The sequence below is a fragment of the Rattus norvegicus genome, chromosome 7, assembly GCF_021556685.1.
Source record: "Rattus norvegicus strain SHRSP/BbbUtx chromosome 7, alternate assembly SHRSP_T2T, whole genome shotgun sequence".
In the NCBI taxonomy this organism is placed as follows: domain Eukaryota; kingdom Metazoa; phylum Chordata; class Mammalia; order Rodentia; family Muridae; genus Rattus; species Rattus norvegicus.
In genome coordinates, this window is record NC_141540.1 from 114,873,596 (window position 1) to 114,893,786 (window position 20,191).

Consider the following 20,191-nt stretch of genomic DNA (forward strand, 5'->3'; position numbering starts at 1 on the left):
CCTTTGGGCCCTCTGCTGGAAAAGTAGAATCAAGTCTCAAATAATGCCTTTTAAATTGTATCCTCTAGTATTATAGATGTAGGACAGTACTGTATCATACCTCTGTGGATGTAAAATAGCTTGTACCTGCTTTATGATACGTAGTAGTGACCGTGCTTTATCAGAGCTGTTTTTAATGATAAAAAAAAAGATGGCTCAGTGGTTAAGATCAGAGGACCTAGGTTCAATTTTCAGCACCTACATAGCAGCTCACAACTGTCTGTAACTCCAGTTCCAAAGGATCTAAGACCCTCACACAGACACACATGCAGGCAAAACACCAATGCACATAAAATAAAAATAAATTTTAAAAGAAAAAGAGAAGAGGAGGAAGAAGAGGAGGAGGAAGAGGGAGAGGAAGGAGGAGGATATAGACAAGGATGAATAATGTGACCCAGCTGCTTTCTCCTTCTTAGTGCTGGTGGATCTCCAACCTGAGGGATGGTGTGCCATCCATACTCAGGATGAGTCCTCCCTCTTCAGTTAGACCTTGTAAAAATTCTCACAGACACACCCAGAGGTATGTTTCGACAAAAACTATAAAACCAATCAAACTGTCACTCCTGCCCATCACACTCCTCAGAATGCTAGGGGTGCAGGACGTACCACCATATCTGATATTTACAAGTATTTGATGAAGATACACTCTCAGTGTGTGTGTGTACAAACAAGGAACTGGATGTTTGCAAGCTTTACAGAAATGATAATGTATTCAACAAGTCAATTCACTTAAAAAGGAAACGCAAAGTAGAAGTAGTAGCTCGGTAGATGGCACTATTCTCCTATCTGTTAAAAGCATGACCATCACCTGTACATTTGAGTAAGTACAAGATTAAGCTATGATCAAAGACTGGAGAACTTGGCACTGCTGTAGGGAAAGGAACTCTTGCAAATTCCTTAACACTAGACTCCGTTTCTTGTTGATGAAATGAAAACATAAAATCACTACCTTACTGAGAAGCTATAAAGAATTAAATAAAAGCTGAGGAGAAGCATTTTGTATACTACATTAAGAATGTGAGTTCAGCACAGTAGTGAAGACAAACACCTTTCTTCTAGTCTCAGCATGGGGTCAAGGCCAACCTGTTCACAGAGTGAGTTCCAGGACAGCCAGGGCTACACAGAGAAACTGTCTCCAAAAAAAAAAAAAAAAAAGTGAGTTCAAATCCCAGAACTCCATGTAAAAAGCCAGGTGTGCAGCCCAGAGTGACGGACAGCTCGGTGATGCATACTTGTATCCTGCGACAAGGAAATCAGAAGCAGAAGGATCTCTGAATTGTGAGTTTAAGGCCAGTCAGGACTACATAGAAAGACACTATCTCAAAAAAAAAAAAACAAAAGAAGGATGAGTCTCTTGCAGAAGACTCAGTTCCCACCACTCCACATCAGACAACTCAAAGCATCTTGTAACTACAGCTCCAAGGGATCCAATGCTTCTGACCTCCACAGATAGCTGCATTCAACATGTACACACACCACATAATTAAAAATCAATCTTTTTATTCTTTGGAAAGCCAGATTTGTAGCACAAGCATCTATATGTCCAACAGTCCTTTTGGGACAAGAGGCAAAGACACAAGAATCCCAGAAAGCTTAAAAACCAACTAGTCAGAAGAGAGAAAATTTTAAGCAAGGTAGAACATGAATACTATTGCACATAAGAAATAAGATTCAGGGCTGGTGAAATGGCTCAGCGTTTAAGAGCACTGACTACTCTTCCCAAGGTCCTGAGTTCAATTTCCATCAACCACATGGTGGCTCACAACCATCTGTAATGGGATCTAAAGCCCTCTTCTGGTGTGTCTGAAGACAGTGACAGTGTACCCATAACATAAAAGAATAAAAAAATATATATTTAAAAAAAGAAATAAGATTCAGAATTCACCTAACACATAAATGGCAGCTATACTGACTGTGACTATATATACTGTTCTAGCCATAATTCCTGAAACGCAATGTCATGACTGAAATGTGTGCTCTCCACATACCTGGGTATAAATGGGAAGCTTAAGACTAAGCTCAATACAAGGCCCCACCCATCCATGAATTCTATGCATTCACATGAAAGGAACTGTGGTGTCTGCAATTGCAAAGGCTATGTGAAGGCCTTATTTTTAATCATTTGTCTCAGCATTTCAATATAAGCAGTGTTTCTATTCAAAAAAAAGCAATTCATCGGCCTCTGGTTTTTCACCATCTCATCCTTGAGAGTTGGGTTCCCTTGGGGTTCTATAGGGATGCCTGCATACCTCAAAGACATGTTACCATGCCCCAATTGTCCTCTCCAAAGACAAGCATATCAGCAAGCAATTTCCTAAGTTTCTCCTAGAATTCATCTGAGTCTTGGAAATCAAGACTGAGGCAGCACTACAGCACTGATTACTACACCAATGAATTGGCTTGGATACCCCAAGGCCAATGTCATTACTCCAGTAACAAGCATTCTTAAAAAGATTTTCTCATGAAACAAGATATGAAAGACGCTTTTAAATTTACCCTTTGGTTACATGTGTTCTAAATGCTCTCTGTTCAAGTCTTAGGACTATAATAAAAAAAAGTCATCCATGTTTAATAATGCGAACCTAATCCCCATGTAATCTGCCCCATGTAATCTGGCTTACATTTTGCAAGGGACTGTCTGTATCAAGGCAGTATGGTATACATAATCCAGTGAAAGGACTTGAGTTGGTGAAACCTAACAAGTCACTTCTACAAGCCCAGGCTTTTGCTCCCATTACTTCCCCCACTAAGAAGACCTCTTCTTCAGGGGTCCTCTGGAAGAATAGCCAGTGCTCTTAACTACTAGGCCATCTCTCCAACCCCTCCTTCTCTATTTTTAAGTCTTTGGGGAAATAAAGGCTAGAGGTACACTGCTGCCCACTTTAGGCGGCAGAATGATACAGTATAAGGGATGTGCTCAAAGACAGCTGGAATTCATACATACTGCCAGCTCTAAGATGTATTAGCTACTCATTCTGAGAAAAGCAGCTTCCTCAATTCACACACAAGAGCCATAGTACTATGAACCTTATATGTTGGGCTGCATGCACAGCACCTAGCACATAGAATGACTACACATCTGAGAAGTGGCTATGTCCAGATCATAAGTCTCTCTCATATGCAACTCTATCCCTTTTCTCCAACCTACACACAAACTACTAACAAATCCTACTGCCAAGACATCCTAAGTCCACTTCTTTGATTGCTAGTGCCCTAGCCTATGTCATCTCTGCTATACAACTAATTTCCTTCATAAAATCCCAGTGGATGTATGTTGTCATGAGCTCTGAGTCAGACTTAAACAAGAATGACCAGCTCCATCAAACACGGCACATTCTGTCTGCACTGCTATCCACTCAACTACAACATTCTTTCAACCATGGATCGACTTAGGTACTGCATTCATCTCTGCCATATCTGGCTCACATCTCAATTAGCAGCAAGGCTTATTGTGGTCATTCTATGTACACCTATGTACACCTCAAACCCTAACTACAAACTACAGCATGATTTCCTCCACTGCACTTCCCTCACACACATAACATGGGGTACTCCTTAAGTTCACAGCTTGTCAGCTGCTTTACTTCTCTCTTCAAGACACTCCTGTTTTGTTTTTTGATATCTCTACTTACAGTAATTAGAACCACGGCTGGCACTTAATATGAACTCAGCTAACACATCCTGAACTTAACCACCTCTTACTGTCACTACAATTAATCCTCCTAGAATAGGCCCATCCCACAGCTCAGTGCATATTCAAGAGCTCCTTCCAGAGAAGTATGAGCTGCTGAGAGCTACCACTAGACAAAAATCTTACTACCTTAAGATGGGCATACTCTAGTTTAATTCTCACCAACTGCAACCATGCCCATCATTCCAGGACCAACCTCTCAATGCTGCAAAGTTTCTCCTTTCCTCAACCACAAACCTTTTGCTACAAGCACATCTGCAACTCCTGGCAATACCTTCGCCCACTCTCTAATGATAGCCATATGCCCTGCTTCAAAGAAATGTATGTTTGTACCTAAATTCTACCTCAACTATCCCCTAACTTTCTGCTACTAACATATTAGAGAATCAACAAACCATTGTAGAACAAATGAGGAAACCAACTAATAGAAAAGCAAAATGTTTTGTATAAAATACCACAGTCAATATTAGTAATGCCAAGGTTTGACCTCAAGCCCATATGACTTTAAAATTATGACTTTTTCCTTAGCCACAAGCAAACCAACCCATACCCTACCACGTAAATCCTCACATGACAAACCAACACACCCCAACCTCCTCAACCCTCACACCACAAGTCAACATAGCCCTGTAGAAGAATTTTAATCTAGCATCATGGCTGCTCTGGCAAGGGATCATATCCAAAGACCTAAGTCTGTCTGATGCAGTTGGAATATAGACAGTCCACATACCTTTAATCCCACTGACTGGAATATAGACATGCCCTTAGTACACACCCCTAATCCCAAACAATGTAGGCAAGGTTAGTTTGTAGAAGGAAGCAACCATGTTTGTAAAATTAAATGTTTGGCGAGGCAAGATGGCTCACTGGGTAATGGCGCCTATTGCCAAGTCTGATAACCCGAGTTCAGTCCTTGAGACCTATGAAAAGGAGAGAACCAACTTCAACAAGTAACATCTAATTGATGGGCAGGCAAAGTGATGAATCAGAGAAAGATCTGATAGAATGAGTCCAAGATAGGATACTCCCAACACTCACAAGAGCAGCACAGGAGAGGCAACTTAAAGAAACAGACCAGGAAGAGAGGCAATAGGAGGCTGGGAGGAGGACAGTTTTACAGAGACAGGTTGCAGGTAAAGACAGAACAAGCCAGAAAATGAGAAGGAACCAGAAGATTAGAACAGCTAGTTTGAGACCAAGCAGAGCAATTCAGTCAGACGCCAAGAAAAGCCAGTTTAAATCAGTCAGTTTAGAGAAAAGTTTGGACCAGAACAGCTGAATTAAATCAGCCAGCCAGTGTTCAGAAAGAGCTAGAAAGGGTGAGTTTATTCACCAGTAAACCACCAAAATAACAATTACATCTGGCTAATAAAAGTTACTTTTGGGCTGGAGAGATGGCTCAGTGGTTAAGAGCACTGACTGCTCTTCTAGAGGTCCTGAGTTCAATTCCCAGCAACCACATGGTGGCTCACAACCATCTGTAATGGAATCCGATGCCCTCTTTTGGTGTGTCTGAAGGCAACAACAGTATACTCACATACATAAAATAAATAAGTCTTAAAGAACAAAAAAAGAAAAAACAAAACTAAACAAACAAAAAAACCAATATGCTTAGAGCCAGTGAGATGGCTCAGCATACAAGAATACTTGTCGCTAAGGCTCGTGAGCTAAGTTTGATCCCCAGAAGCCACATGTATAAGGAAAGAACTGGCTCCCAATGTTGTCCTCTGACCTATACTGAATGAGCGAACATGTGCAAGCATGTATTCACATGCACACTCCCACAAGTGTTCACATACACACACACAATAAGCAAAGAACTCTTCATTCAGTGGGAATGAAAACTAACCTTGGGTTAATAGGCATGATATCACGATGACACACAGTTCTCACATCTGGCACATGCAGGTATAAAACAGACTCCTCCCCTTACTCACAGGAGCAAGAGGAACTGGAAAAACAGAAATAAGATTTGAGACCTTTACACCTAGACTAGAAAACTGAAACTGCATGCATGGGAAAATTTCTTTAATACAAAGAAATAAAACCAATTTGAGGAGACAAGAAATAACTGAGGAGTAAGGTAAACTAACACTCACAGGGAAATGGAAGGGGCAGAGAAAAAACCTCCACTCCAAAAATCCTTGCCAATGTCACACTTAATAAACTGTGAGTCATTTGAACTCCATGAAGTTCAAGTTTGTTAAAACAAATGTCTGGGGAGGCAATTGGCTCAATGGGTGATGGACTTGTTGCCAAGTCTGAAAGCCTGAGAAATCCTCAAGACCTACATGAAAAGGAGAGAACCAACTTCAACTAGTTGTCCTCTGATCTCAACATGTACTCCCATACACACACAAAACAGATAAACGTAAATTTTTTATACAAAAATAAAAACAAATATTTGCTTGAAGTGCCAGCACTAGAAGAGAGATTATAAATCCCTTATCAACAACCTTGTCCTTGGTTTATTACCAGATGTACCAGGAAGTAGGCTCTAAGAATTAGACAAATTTAGGAACTTTCAAGTCTGTAATCTCCCACATGTGAAGAAGAAACCAAACAAATTTAACAACTTACAAGTCATGTAATCTTTCTCAGGGTCAATCCCACTGTTTTTACTGTAGAAAATACCATCTGGCATAACTGCTGTCCTGGCTAGTTTTATGTCACAAACTAAAGTCATCTGAGGGGAAGGAACCTCAATTGACAAATTGCCTTCATAAGATCAGGTTGCAGGCAGGCAAGCCTGTCGGGTATTTTCTGTCTTTCCTTTTTAAAATTGAAACAGGGTCTCAATTATATAGACCAAATTGGTCTCAAACTCACAGAGATATGCCTGCCTCTGGTTCCTAAGGTGTATACCACTATGCCCAGCTTAAAGGGCATTTTCTTAAGTGGTTGATGCAGGAAGGCCCAGCCCATTAAGGATAGAGCCATCCCTGGGCTGGTGGTCCAAGGTTCTACCACAAAGCAGGCTGAACAAGCCATGAGAGCAAGCCAGTAAGCAACATCCCTCCAGGGTCTGTGGATCAGCTCCTGTCTCCAAGTTCCTGTCCCATTTGAGTTCCTACCTTGGTTTCCAATGATGAACTGTAGTAAGGAAAAGTAAAATAAACCTTTTCCTCCTAGTGTTGCTTTTTGTCATGATGTCCCCACACAGCAATAGTGATCCTAACTAATACAACTGCTAAGTATCAGTTGATACTGAGTGCTGAGTATATATTAGATGTATCTCAAAGTTTCTTCCTAACAATCTCCTAAGAAAGTCTTAACCCCTAGGTCAGATGAGAAACTAGGTTTAGGTAGAAAACAATAACAAAGTAGGGCTGGAACTTAGTAAGTAGATAAAAGATCAATTGCTAAGAACCTGAGTTTGGATTTCAGCACCCATGTTAAAAAGATGGGCATGGAAAAAAAAAAAAAGAAAAGAAAAGAAAAAGAAAGGGCTGGAGAAATGGCTCAGCGGTTAAGAGCTCCGACTGCTCTTCCAGAGGTCCTGAGTTCAATTCCCAGCAACCACATGGTGGCTCACAACCATCTGTAATGAAATCTGGTGTGTCTGAAGACAGCTACAGTGTACTCGTATACATTAAGTAAATAAATAAATCTTAAAAAAAAAAAAAAAAAGATGGGCATGACCACACATGTTTGGTCTGATCCTATCTATAGTTTCAGGCATCCACTTGGGGGTACAGGATATATCCTCAAGGTAAATAGAGCTATTATAAATAATCCATGAGGCCAAAATCTGAAGCCAGTATTCATGAGTATAAAACAGTAAGGAACATGCTTCTAAAGCTATAAAGAGTGAGAACCTAATACCAACACTTAACTTGGAAACCGTTAACTTCTGTTGTGAGTTTATGTAAATATGAAATAGAGAACAGATCTTGTTCCTAAAGTGGCTGTAAGTATTTAATAAGTAACTATAATTCAGAGTGTTTACAATGTCCAGTGTTTTCCAAGCATTATGCTATGAACAACTGATATCATAATGCTAATATTAAACACATATAAAGAATCAACATATAACTTACAGGTCTTCTCTGATCCTATCAATCATTTATGTTCTGCTATTGCTATGGAAAAGGGAAAGAAAAAACAAAAAGCAACAAGGCACAAACAAGAGAAATGTACTCACAGCTCAGAAGGCAGCAGTGATTTTGAGAAGAAATCAAACAGCTGTCTTAAAAAATATCCTAGTATCTGTTTCCTCTTTTCATTGTAGCCCAGAGACCTGGAAGACAGAATGTACATATACATAAATGTCTTTATTTCACTGCTACTTACTTATCTCTTTAACACAGTTGTTGGATAAAGTGTTCTAACACTAAGCTTAACTAACCATCAGCCCATTTTTCTCCTCTTATAAAGTCTTACCATGCTCACCCTCTTGAGCATGTTATTGTCATGTCTAACATATAAAGTGATAGACAATGAATGAATTTAAAGATAAACACATAGAAGCTATTTGCAAACCAGCTCCCAGTAAAAAGGATGCACACAAGTAACTGAAAACTATTAGGCAATCAACAAGAATAACCTGCGGAAACAATGGCAAAGTTCAAGATAAGCAACAACATAAACCTGCTTGTTCCCACTAAAACTATGCTAAAGAGATAAAGTTCAAAAATCAAACACATATATGTGAGAACTAAAAAGAGTAGAAACTGAGGAGCTGAAAAGGCTTCTAAAATAAGCATCAAAACAAATAGGGATACTGAAGGAGGGGCAATATTCTGGACAGAAAAGAGAAATATTTAAAATGGGAATCACAGCCAAATGACTTAGACTATAGGCCAAGAACTGAAAAGTTGAAGTACCAATCCCATTTTCACGGCAGAGTGAAAAAAGTCTCAGAAGCAGCAGCACTGAGTGAGGTGACCTTAGAGTGTGAAGATGCCCAGCTGCAGCAAGAGCCCTAGCAGCCTGTCTCCAACCAAGACCCACTCTCTGGAAAAAGCAGAGCACCTTTCACACAAAGGTAGGGTAAGTCAACAACTCCAACTCCCACAACATAATGCAGTCAAGTGCCAGAATTTGGCATCATTATCTTTTTCCTTCAGGAAACTGTTAGCCTAATAGGAAAGACACCAACACAAAACTCCTGGCAAAAGGCCTGTACGGAGTATCCTGATGCAAAACTCAAAGGCCCACACATATACTTAAAGCTTCCTAAGGAGTTCTGAATTCACCACAAGAAAATAAAGACATGAGAAAGGCCTCTAATCAGAAGATGGAGACAAGCACAGTGAAGGGAGACCAGAGTGCCACGGAGGGCAACTTGGAGGAAACAGAAAAGACACAAATTTTCAGTAACCTAGAGGTAGGACTCTACTATCATGAAACAAAGATATAGGATGTTTTTTGCATGAACCTCTCCACCATCCATACTAGCAGTCTAACTTGCATGTTCTTCTAGATGCAGGTACAGGGTACAACAGTAAATGTGTGCAACAGCGCAGTCATGTCCAGCAAATACTGTTTTGCTACAGCTGTCAACTACCTCTAGCTTGTCCCTTAAAGGCTGCTACCTGCTCCAGTAGCTGGTCCTACACCCATGCATACACTTGCAGCATTAAAAGGTTTTTAAGAAAAAAAGCACACTAAAAGTTATGAGGGAAAAATGAGAGGAGAGAAAGGAAACAAATAAGTTTGGTCAAAATCCATCATATACATGGATGAAGGTCTCAAAAAAAACTTAGGAGACTTATTCAACATAAAAAACAACACTCTTTAAATTTTTTAAAGTGATCTAATAATCAGGCACTAAGGAGACGGCTCAGCAATTAAGAGCATGCTCTTCCAGAGGACCAGGTTCCATTCCTAGCACCCACATGTTCACCAACAGCCATCTGTAACTACAGTTCTTGAGGATCAGATGCCCTACTCTGGTTACCAGACACTGCTCACATGTAGTACACAGACAAACACGCAAGCAAACCATGAATACATAGAAAGTATCAAATCTTTTTTAAAAACTGATAATCAAAACACAACCTTTCTCAAACCCATTGTCAAAGACATAACTCAAGTAACATTGTGCACCAACTATCCTCCTTTATTGTTACTATAGCTCTTTCAATTTAACTTCTCAGAGTAATAAGTAAACAGTTATATTAGCTTTGTGTCTTAAGTTTTTATATTTATTTTTACTCCTTTCATAAAAAACTATACATTTTATAAGTGTTTTGCCTGAATGCAAGTGTGTGCACCACATGCATGCCTGGTACCCAAGAAGGTCAGAAGAAAATACTGTATCCCTTAGAGCTGGAGTTAGACTGTTGTGAGGCTCCACGTGGGTACAGGGATTCAAACCCAGGTCCTCTGGAAGAGCAGTCACTGCTCTTAGCCACTTAACCATCTCTTCAACCCCAAAACTATTTTATAATGTAAAGTGAGCAGACATTAAGCAGTAAAAGCACTCCATTCCACAGCACTAAGCCCACTGATTACTATTTTAGCAAGGAGTAACTTAAGATATATTATGTTTTAGCTGTTCCATAAATCAATCTTATTTAAGAATATAAACCAGGAGAGGCCTGCCCACCACCATGCCGCTCAGGCAGATGAAAGACACCCAGAGGCCTGCCTACAGTAAAGGCCACTATAATGTGCAAGCAAGTATGTGATGGAAAAATGGAAGATAAAGAGAAGCAGACAGTTTGAGCACTATGAAGAAAGATGGATCTGGAGGAAGAGGGTGATGTGAATAGCCTGCCCTGACACCTGAGGCCATGATGAAGTCTTGGCCCATACTGCCATTAAGGGCCATGTATGGGTCTGTGGCCATGCAGCAGCAGGAGTCTGTATCGAAGTTCATGGCCCATATTACCACCAAAGGCCATGCAGATGTCCCTAGTCTGAGCTGCAGAGTGAGACCATGTTGATGTCCAAAGCTGTGTAGTGAGGGCCCACCCCTCACTGGCTTTGGCATTCAAAAGAGTGCCTATACCTCACCTGGACAGCACAGTAGAGTTGGCCCTGGTGGTGGTGGTGGTGGTGGTGGTGGTGTGTGTAATGAGCTGGCCCCTGGTGGTAGTGGTGGTGGGGGGTTTGGGGTGTGGAATGAGCTGGCCCTAAGGCATAACAGCAGGAAAACTAACTCTACCCTTCCTGTCTACAGCATTAGGAGAGCTAGACGGGGCAATATTGGAGACTTCACCCCGGTGGTACAGGTGTGGGAGAGCTGGCAGGCTGACCAACTCAACTACCACCCAGGCCCAGATGCTGGCCCACCCCAACATTTACCCCATCTATAAACTGCTGGAATGTGGTGAAAGGACAGGTCCTGCAGATCCAAAGCTATAGGATCTCCATGATACAGGGCAACAACAGGATATCCTAGAGGAGTCACAATGAGAATTCAGTATTGGTAGTGTAGCAGAAGCCAGAGGCCCTGAATTAGATCAATGGCTAATTGCCAATGAGCATTTGCAAATAATTATGTATGGACAAAAGGGTATACTGTAGGACACACTATGACGCATTACAGCTTCCCCTTTTTTGTTTATTTTTTTATTTTGGGGGGTGGGTTATAAGAATGGAGAGTGGATAGCTACAAAGGGAGATGAGTAGGACTGAGGTACATGATATGAAAGTCACAAAGAATCAATAAAGAGGTTTAAGAGAATATAAATCAATATATTTTAATTATGAAACTGGTAAAAATGTCAGCATGAACTAGTTCAAACAGGGCCTAAAGTAGATAGTGTACAAACTATATAAGATACAAACTATTAAAATACTTACATTCTTTTGCTCCAGATGAATAAAGAAAAACTGAAACTTGACTTATTACAAAATGAATACATTTTCAACTCTCCAAAGCTATCTGTAAAAGGAAACTCCTGTCCTTTTTGGCATGAACAAATGTATTTTAAGATCAATACAAGCAGATAGGCAGGGTCCTCAAAACTCTTCTCTCTCATACATACCTTTTTGCTATTGCTACCATGCTTCAAAATCTTCTTATTCAAATGTGTAATTCACCCCAGACAACATTCCTACCATCCATCACTCACTACTACAAGTAAAGACCAGTGCCTACCATGTTATGTTCACATGTTCAAATAGTTGGCATGCTCAGCTCACTAACACTATTTCCATTTTACACAGAACAAAACTTAAGTCTTAACAATATCAGCAAATTATCCAAGGTCACATGATAAACAAAGAAATTAAGAAACAAGCACTGACTTCTTAGCACTCATTTATTTACACTGCTATTCTGAGTCCCTACATAAGCCACATTAACATTTCTATTAAAATAAGTACGAAATGGAGAAATGGCTGAGCCCTGGTTGTGCTTCCTAAGAACCCCAGTTCAATTCCCAGCACCCACATGGCAGCTCATAACCACCTCAACTCCAGTTCCAAAGGATCTAATGCTCTCTTCTGGTCTCTGTGGACAACAGACAAATACATGGAACACAAACATGCGTGCATACAAATGTGAATTAAAATAAACCCTTTCTCCTCCAAGTTGCCTTTTTACGGTAATACAATATTATAAAACACCCAGTACACACAGCCTGTTTGTTTACCCTGCTTTTAAGAGAACAGTGTAACAACTAACATTGTTTGCCTTGGACTTTCCATATAAACAATTTTTACAACATAAGCTAATACATAGGTTTAATTTTAAGTTATTTGTTACTAATCTCTGACCCAGAACAGGAGGGGGTGTGTGTGTGTGTGTGTGTGTGTGTGTGTGTGTGTGTGTGTGTGTGTGTGTGTTATGGTAATAATTCGCTGAAAACAGCAAATCAGTCCAAAGTGAGTACAATAAATATCAACCATAAACACTGAAAGCAGCATGGATAATGTCTGTTTGCAGTGATGTTTACAGCATTGTTTGTTATCTGGATCAGTGGGAATCAGTAAAGTTTCAACATCTCCTATAAGACTCTTAAAGATTTTTATAAAGTAATCTTCATTCCTTTCCATTTGATGCTTTCTGTGCTGTTCAACAAAAGAAATAGAAAAGTCCTTTATCAGGAACAGATTCACAAGACAGCATTCAGGCAGGCATGGATTCAAACTCACACCTAGTGTATAGACAGGCCAGAAACCACAAACTATATACACAGATGGAAAGCAGGAAAAGAAATGGAGAATTCAAATTTGTTCACTCTCAGTCAAATTAACTTAATATGACACTAACAAATTTTGGTGCTTCTGAGGCTATCTTTAATGCATTTTTAATAGAGATTTAATTTTATGTATATGAGTACACTGTAGCTGTCTTCAGACACACCAGAAAAGGGCATCATATCCCATTACAGATGGTTGTGAGTCACCATGTGATTGTTGGGAATTGAACTCAGGACCTCTGGAAGAGTAGTCAGTGCTCTCAACCACTGAGCCATCTCTCCAGCCCCCTCTTTAATGCATTTAACAGACTAATTTTTCTTGTGGTATTTTATCGTAGCAACAGAAATGAAACTAGGACAGTAGGTAATCCTGACATCAGTTTGTTTTTTATCAATTGTATCAAAATCCTTGATGTTTAGCCACCAAGAACTATAAACTGGATTACAGAAGATCTAGGAACTGTCTTTCCTCATGTTTCCATCATTTTTCCTTTCTATTCTGCTTCAATTTGTGATACGCTCCACTGTCCAAAACAAACTATCACTTCGTATGGACTTCCCTTTTAGCTTAGTCTACCAACTTCTATACTTAGACAAGCTGTAACCTATATTCTGCAAGAACATAAGTCAGAGGTAATGTCCTTAAAAAAAAAAAGGAAGAAAGAAAGAAAAAAAAAAAAAAAACAGCAACAGATCAAGAATGTTGGTATGACCAATCATGGTGGCACACACCTTTATTTCCAACATTCAGTAGGCATAGGCAGATGGGCCTCTGTGAGTTCAAAGCCAGTCTATTCTACAAAGGGAGTTCTAGGCTAGTCAGGGACACACTGTAAAACCTTACCTGAACTCACCCCAACCCTAAAATTAATATTGGTGCAATAATAAAAATCACCTGAGCAAACCAAAAGTTCTTTACACTTCAAAATTAGCTCCTAGACAAAAACATTATATTACCAGAATGTGGAACTTGTCATGGTTAGAATACTGTATGTCATTCATCATATGCCAGGGTTAGTCCAGGGGCTGCTATACAGTTGGTACTGTGCCACTGATCAAATAAATACCCTAAGCCAGAAAAAGAAGCCATGAACTTCCTACTGACTTCTGTAAAGGAAGTATGCAGAACCAGCACTATAGAAACTGCTTTCTAGTCCTTAGAGTAATGAGGACAGTCAGGAAGCAACTAAGATTTAGGAGCTCCTCTTGTTCAATACAAGGAAGATTCTGCCCTAAAAGCAATAGGTTTTATTTATGACTATTTATAAACTAAGAACTAAATCTATTAATTTATAAGAGTTATAAAAATGTCTATATAACATATGAGGAAGAAAATCACTTTAAAGAGGGTTCAATTCTGGAAGCAGGATCCACATGTCTAATCTGATTCTTTTTGTCTCTTGGTTAGATTGGTTGGTTGGATTAGTTGGTTGGTTGGTTGGTTGGCTGGCTGGTTGGTTGGTTTTTGATTTTTCAAGACAGGGTTTTTCTAGTCCGGCTGTCCTGGAACTTGCTCTATAGACCAGGGTGTCCTCAAACTCACAGAGAACTACATGCCTCTGCACCCTGAAAATGCTGGGATTAGAGGCATGTGCCACCACCAGCTGTTTTGTTTTGTTTTTTTTTTAAACAGTCTCACTTTATAGCACAAACTGGCTTTAAACTCACTATGTAGACCAAGCTAGCTTTGCATTATCAATCCCGCCTTAGACAACCAAGCTCTAACACTAGAGGTTTATACTGAATCTGGCTTTCTGATTGATCTATCCAGAGCCAGCACTCTTCACCACAGTTCCACTCTGCACTTGCAAATAAAGAAACACTCTCAGGCAGTCTAATGGACACAGCAGTTATTCCTGTTACTTGGGAAGCTGGGGCACAAGTATTTAAAGTTCAAAATGTGGCAGCAAATGACTAATCCCAGTGCTTAGGAAGTGCAGTCAGGAGAATCTTGAGTTCAAGACTAGCCTGAACATCCCTGCAAGAACTTATCTCAAAATAAAAGGTAAAGGGGAGGGGCTGGGGATTTAGCTCAGTGGTAGAGCGCGTACCTAGGAAGCGCAAGGCCCTGGGTTCGGTCCCCAGCTCCGAAAAAAAGAACCAAAAAAAAAAATAAATAAATAAAAAGGTAAAGGGGAAGCTGGAGTATGATACCAAACACCCACAAAACTCTAGGTTTGATCCCTAGTTCTTAAAAGAAGAAATCAAATGAAATATTTTACTGAAGTAATTAACGCACACAGTATGTTGAAGACAAGGCCACTTTTCAAGCATATTCAGAAGACCTAATTGCTGTCACAGTATATGATGAGGGTGATGCCATCTACCTGAGAAAGATACCAAAAAGCCTTATGAAAAGAGACAACAAAGGGATACACTTAAGGATCAGATTTAACAAGTAACCTAAAGAACCTCCTGTATCAACTGGGGAAGCTGATACAGTTGCATCACCTAGGCACACACAGGTCATTTGTGCATCAAGGTCTAGGTGAAACTGTGGACCAGCACTGGGCAGTGGAACAGTCTACAAAACAAAGGGTTACAGGTCAAAGTAAACAGGTAAGCAGGTTCCACATGATACTTTCTTGAAAAGCAAGAACAGAATGGACAGAATGACTAGAAAGGCTACATTTTATAGAAAACTAAACAGCAGCAGTGACTCCAGGAAGACTGAAATTTAGACCACCACCAGACCACCAAATTTAAACTTATAATCTCCTACCATGATATTCAAAACATGAAAGATACATAAATACACTCTGCCTGGGAAGAGCCAAAGAAACTCAATTCCCTCAGCAAAGGATGTCCAGGCAAGTCAATCCTATAATACTGTAAATATAAGAATTGTCCCACAGACATTACAGCAGTTGTGACACAAATAATCTCATAAATATGCACAGACAATATGCTCAACATCACAAACTTTCTTCCATGTATCTCTTCAGTCCAACTATGAGAACTCCCATAGATGACTAAAGACCAAAGGATGCTTGCTATTCAATCTGTCATCTTCTCTGGGCTTCTTTCCATCCTTCAAGCGTCCCTCCTCACCTCTCAAATCAGTCTAGAGCTCCCCAAGACTCTATCCTTCCAACCCTATCTTGATATGCTACCTGCATGCTTACTCCATTTCAGACTTCTCTTCTGAACCCTATCTGTGAAACCAACTAACTGGCTGTAAGCCCTATATCAATGCTTCACCATTTGCAGAGACATGAGAGCCATATCCCAAAAACTCCCACTTTCTATAAATCCCCAAGAGAGAAAACAGAGAAAGACACTTTTGCAAGACTGGTTTAACAAAAGAAAACTCTGTGTTTAATTGATCAGTGTATAGAAAGGAAATTATAATAACCAAGAACTTATGTAAGTCTCTAAAAATTCCCAGCAGCCTCTGAGAAATGGCAACCAGTAGTGGCTGCCCAGCACAACTAACCCCTGAGATACTCCTGGAAAGTACTCATTCCCTGGCATTATCACCTCTATCAAGGGAGACCTAATTCCATATATTTAAAATAAGTCTAAGGCAGTTTCTATTTTCCTGACTAAACCTGAAAAACTGACTCCATTTATAAAGACCATCTTCTAGACCCCTTAGAGAGAAGCATCTTTAATAAAAGATAAGTGGACAAAGTGTTCAACAGATGTCTCAAGGATCAGTAATGTCTTGCCTTGCAAATCTTTATAGTTCACTACAAAGTCACATAGTAAGACCCTGCCTCAAAAGAAATGAATAAATAATAACCTTTACAGTTCACTACCTCAGTTTATAATGTCTCCTCCCTATTTAGAAACTCAGGCCCAAAGCCAACAATGCCATCCTTGACTCATCTCTTTCTCTCACATTCCCTATTCAACCTTGTCAGCAAATAACATTCTTCCTGCTTAACTGCCTAGCAATTGTTCTTTGATGCAAGTCCACACCCGTACCATAATGAGCCTCTACCTCTGTTCACAGAAATTAATCCAACAGCATCTACTACAGGTAAAGTGACACTTAACAGTTTCCCTTTTACATTTATGCCAGATAATTTTTATCTATTGAATTATCACATTACAACCTGCCAAAATGTTTTATAATTCCAAAAAAAAAAAAAAAAAACAAAAACAAAAACAAAAACAAACCACAAGCCATTTCTCAGCATGATGCCTGTTCTTTATTTAAATCCCTGAAAGATTTATATGTTAGGACAGATGTCAAAAAATGACAGGCACACTTAACTTGTACTAACTTGTGTTTTTAAATATGTAATTTTTTTTCATTTTGGGAGGTTTCATTTTGGTGTTTTGAGGTAAAATATCATTCTGTTGCCTAACCTGGTCCCCAAGCAATCCTACTGCCTCAACCTTCTGAGTATCTGGGACTACAGCTGTACATCACTATACATAATAGCTTCACTTTAAATGACACGACGCAAAGATATGACACATTCTCTAGCAAAAAGAAACTGATTTCTTGAACTCTTTAATGACAAAATAATTTGTTTCTCTAGGTCTCATGCACTATGTATGGGATGGGGGGGGAGGGGAGAATAAGTATTTTGCCTGCATGTTTGTCTGTGTATCACTTGCACTGCAGAAGCCAGAAAGGGGCCTCAGATCTCAGATCTCAGTTCTGAGAGTCTCCTGCCTGGAAAGGCTGTATCTGGCTGTATTTGGTGGCACACAATTTTAATCCCAGAAGTCAGAAGACAGAGGCAGGGAGACCTTCCAATCTCTGTGAATTCTAGGCCACACAGGGCTACATAGTGAGACACTGTTCAAAAAAAGAAGGGGGCAAGGGGGGCTATATGGAGGAGCTTCAAATGCATATTGATTTTTTTTTTTAAAGTTTGCAAAAGCTATAGACAGTACCATGATTCCATTGTACTGTGAGAAAGACAAGACCAGAGAGATGGTGATCAGGCCTGATGGGGAGGAAGCAATGGACAGACTCAAAGGGACTCTGGAAAGCCATAGTATGATCTTTTAACAAAGGACTGCAAAGGACTCAGTAGCATGGGGATGTAATAATGTGGTGCTCTGCATCTGTTAAAACCCTCACAGCTTAAATTTAAAGGAAAAAAAAAGTATCTGTTTACCTGAGGATCTTGAAGGCAGAATTCCAGACTTGCTCTCTGAAATGGTAAGCTGTGCTAGTGCCAGAATTTATGACCCACCTCCCTAACAGATGAGTGTCTAAGGCAGGCAATTCCATGTGTGTTGCCACATACTGATATGGATGAACAAACATGGCCCACACAGCCCATTAAGACAGCAGAAGGAGCTCACACAGGTCTCTTCTGGACTCTCCCTATATGCTTTCCATTCCTAATTTTATTATGTATCCTTTTGCTATAATAAATGGTATAAAACAATAACCCTGTACCTTCTTAGAACAGTACACAGCCAGTCAAGGCTCATATTTTGAAACCCTAAGGACAAGGGCTTATTTTTCTTTAGCTTTGTGAATACTTCTTCCAAATAATTTAATCTGTGGTGGTTTGGGGGGACCTCCAAATTTTACAATGCTCAGCACTAGACTAATCTCACAATGCAAGGATGTTCATTTAAAATCATTAACTAGGAAGAGTAGTGCATATCCAGGACTCAAGAAGCTCAGACAAAAAGACTACACGGATTGGAAGCCAGCATTGTAAGACGAGTGAGAGCTGTCTCAAAAACAAAACAAACAAACAAACAAAAGACTGCCAGGCATGGTGAGCACTCAGGAGGAAGAGGCAGATGGATCTCTGTGAGTTCCAGCCCGGTCAGGGTCACACGGTGACATCCCGCTTCAAAAAACAAAGTCAAAACATATATTAAAATAAAATGTAATGCAGAGGACTTGATACTACAGCAGGCATGAAACGTGACAATCTAAGGCTGGCTGCAATGTACATGCCACTTTTCATTCTCCCAACACTAAGTATCAAGAATGCTGTTCTCTAAACCACTTATGAGCCCGAAAGGACAGGAAGCTGTACTTACCAACAATGCCCAGCTCCTAGCACTAGAGCCCTTCATAAAATCCTTTAAACTTGATAGACAGATAAGTGGATCAGAAATAGTATGGGGTTTTTTGTTTGTTTTATTTTTAAACAGGAAATTAGGATCAGAAAGATGGTTCAGCAAATAAAGGCAAGCTTGGTGACCTGAGTTCAATTCTGGGAGCCCACATAAAAGGTGGAAGGAATCTACGCCATAAAGTTCTCCTTTGATAGCCACATGTGTGCTATACAGTACATGCCCACAAATACACACAATTAAAGACAAAACAAAGGGAATATATAATGTCTTGTCAATCCCCATATCTCCACAATAATGTGGAAGTTAGTATTGGGAATTAGAGGAAATGGGTTCAGCAACTGACTCCTTATGTTTATTTCTGTCTACTGCCAACAGTAGCCATGATTCCAATCTCCTCTCCACCTTTTCCAGGAAAGCACATTTCACAAACTGTGTCATACCCATCTCACCACTAACAGGTTCTGGCTGAGCTGCAAATGAATAATCAAGACTGTCTGAGCAATTTCCCCTAATTCACATTGTCTTCTCTGGTTATCAGCTGAACTCACAAGAAAGAGCTCTGGACCCTATCCTTAAATTTATTTCCACAATTCTAGACAACATACAGTAATCTGGATACTGGGGGACAAAATAAAACTAGAAAAGTTAGAATGTTTACCTATAAACTAGCAAAAAACAGAGTCCTAGGACAGATGAAATCAAAGACACCAACTCTTTGCCAAACACAAAATCAATCCAGAATTGTCAAAAATAATTTCCACGTAGACAGAATCAACTTAAAGGAAGTTACTTCAGTCCCCTAGCTCAAGTGTATTACTGCCTATAAGTAATGTTTCTTCTTCCATATAGAAAGCAAAATGCAGGGCTGGAGAGATGGCTCAGTGGTTAAGAGCACCCGACTGCTCTTCCAGAGGTCATGAGTTCAATTCCCAGCAACCACATGGTGGCTCACAACCATCTGTAAAGAGATCCGATGCCCTCTTCTGGTGTGTCTGAAGACAGCTACAGTGTACTTACATATAATAAATAAATAAATCTTTAAAAAAAAAAAAAAAAAGAAAGCAAAATGCAAATTAATTTTCCATCGGACTAAGCAGATTGTGAACTTTTTCTAACACTGAAGTCACAACTAAGCCTAAGCCCAAAATCTGGGGATGACATCTGAAATCATACAGGTCTACTGTGACTTCTATGTCATTACCACATGCAATCATTTATTCTCTGTCACTCATGACTCTTTGCCCCAATAGGAGTCTGAGATAGTCCATCTCCAATATCTCCTCCCTAGATTCTACCCCCAGTACGTCAGATATCTCACATTTCTGCAGAAACAGCTTTGATCTGTGTTCCAATC

The 20,191-nt window shown here is 39.9% G+C and overlaps 1 protein-coding gene across 43 annotated transcripts in view; it reads right to left on the reverse strand.

The window, feature by feature from the left end:
• Positions 1–20,191, reverse strand: part of Ptk2 (protein tyrosine kinase 2) — a 214,759-nt gene that overhangs the window by 178,947 nt on the left and 15,621 nt on the right. For 22 of the 43 annotated variants that reach the window (XR_015623825.1, XR_015623823.1, XR_015623817.1 and 19 more), the window contains one exon: positions 7,875–7,970. The exons of 5 other annotated variants lie outside the window; for them this stretch is intronic. The gene's annotated coding sequence lies outside the window, so the exon portion shown is untranslated. Of the gene's footprint in view, positions 1–5,579; positions 5,682–7,874; positions 7,971–20,191 lie in introns of all 43 variants that reach the window. 16 more of the 43 variants (XR_015623828.1, XR_015623826.1, XR_015623820.1 and 13 more) reach the window with 1 other exon arrangement.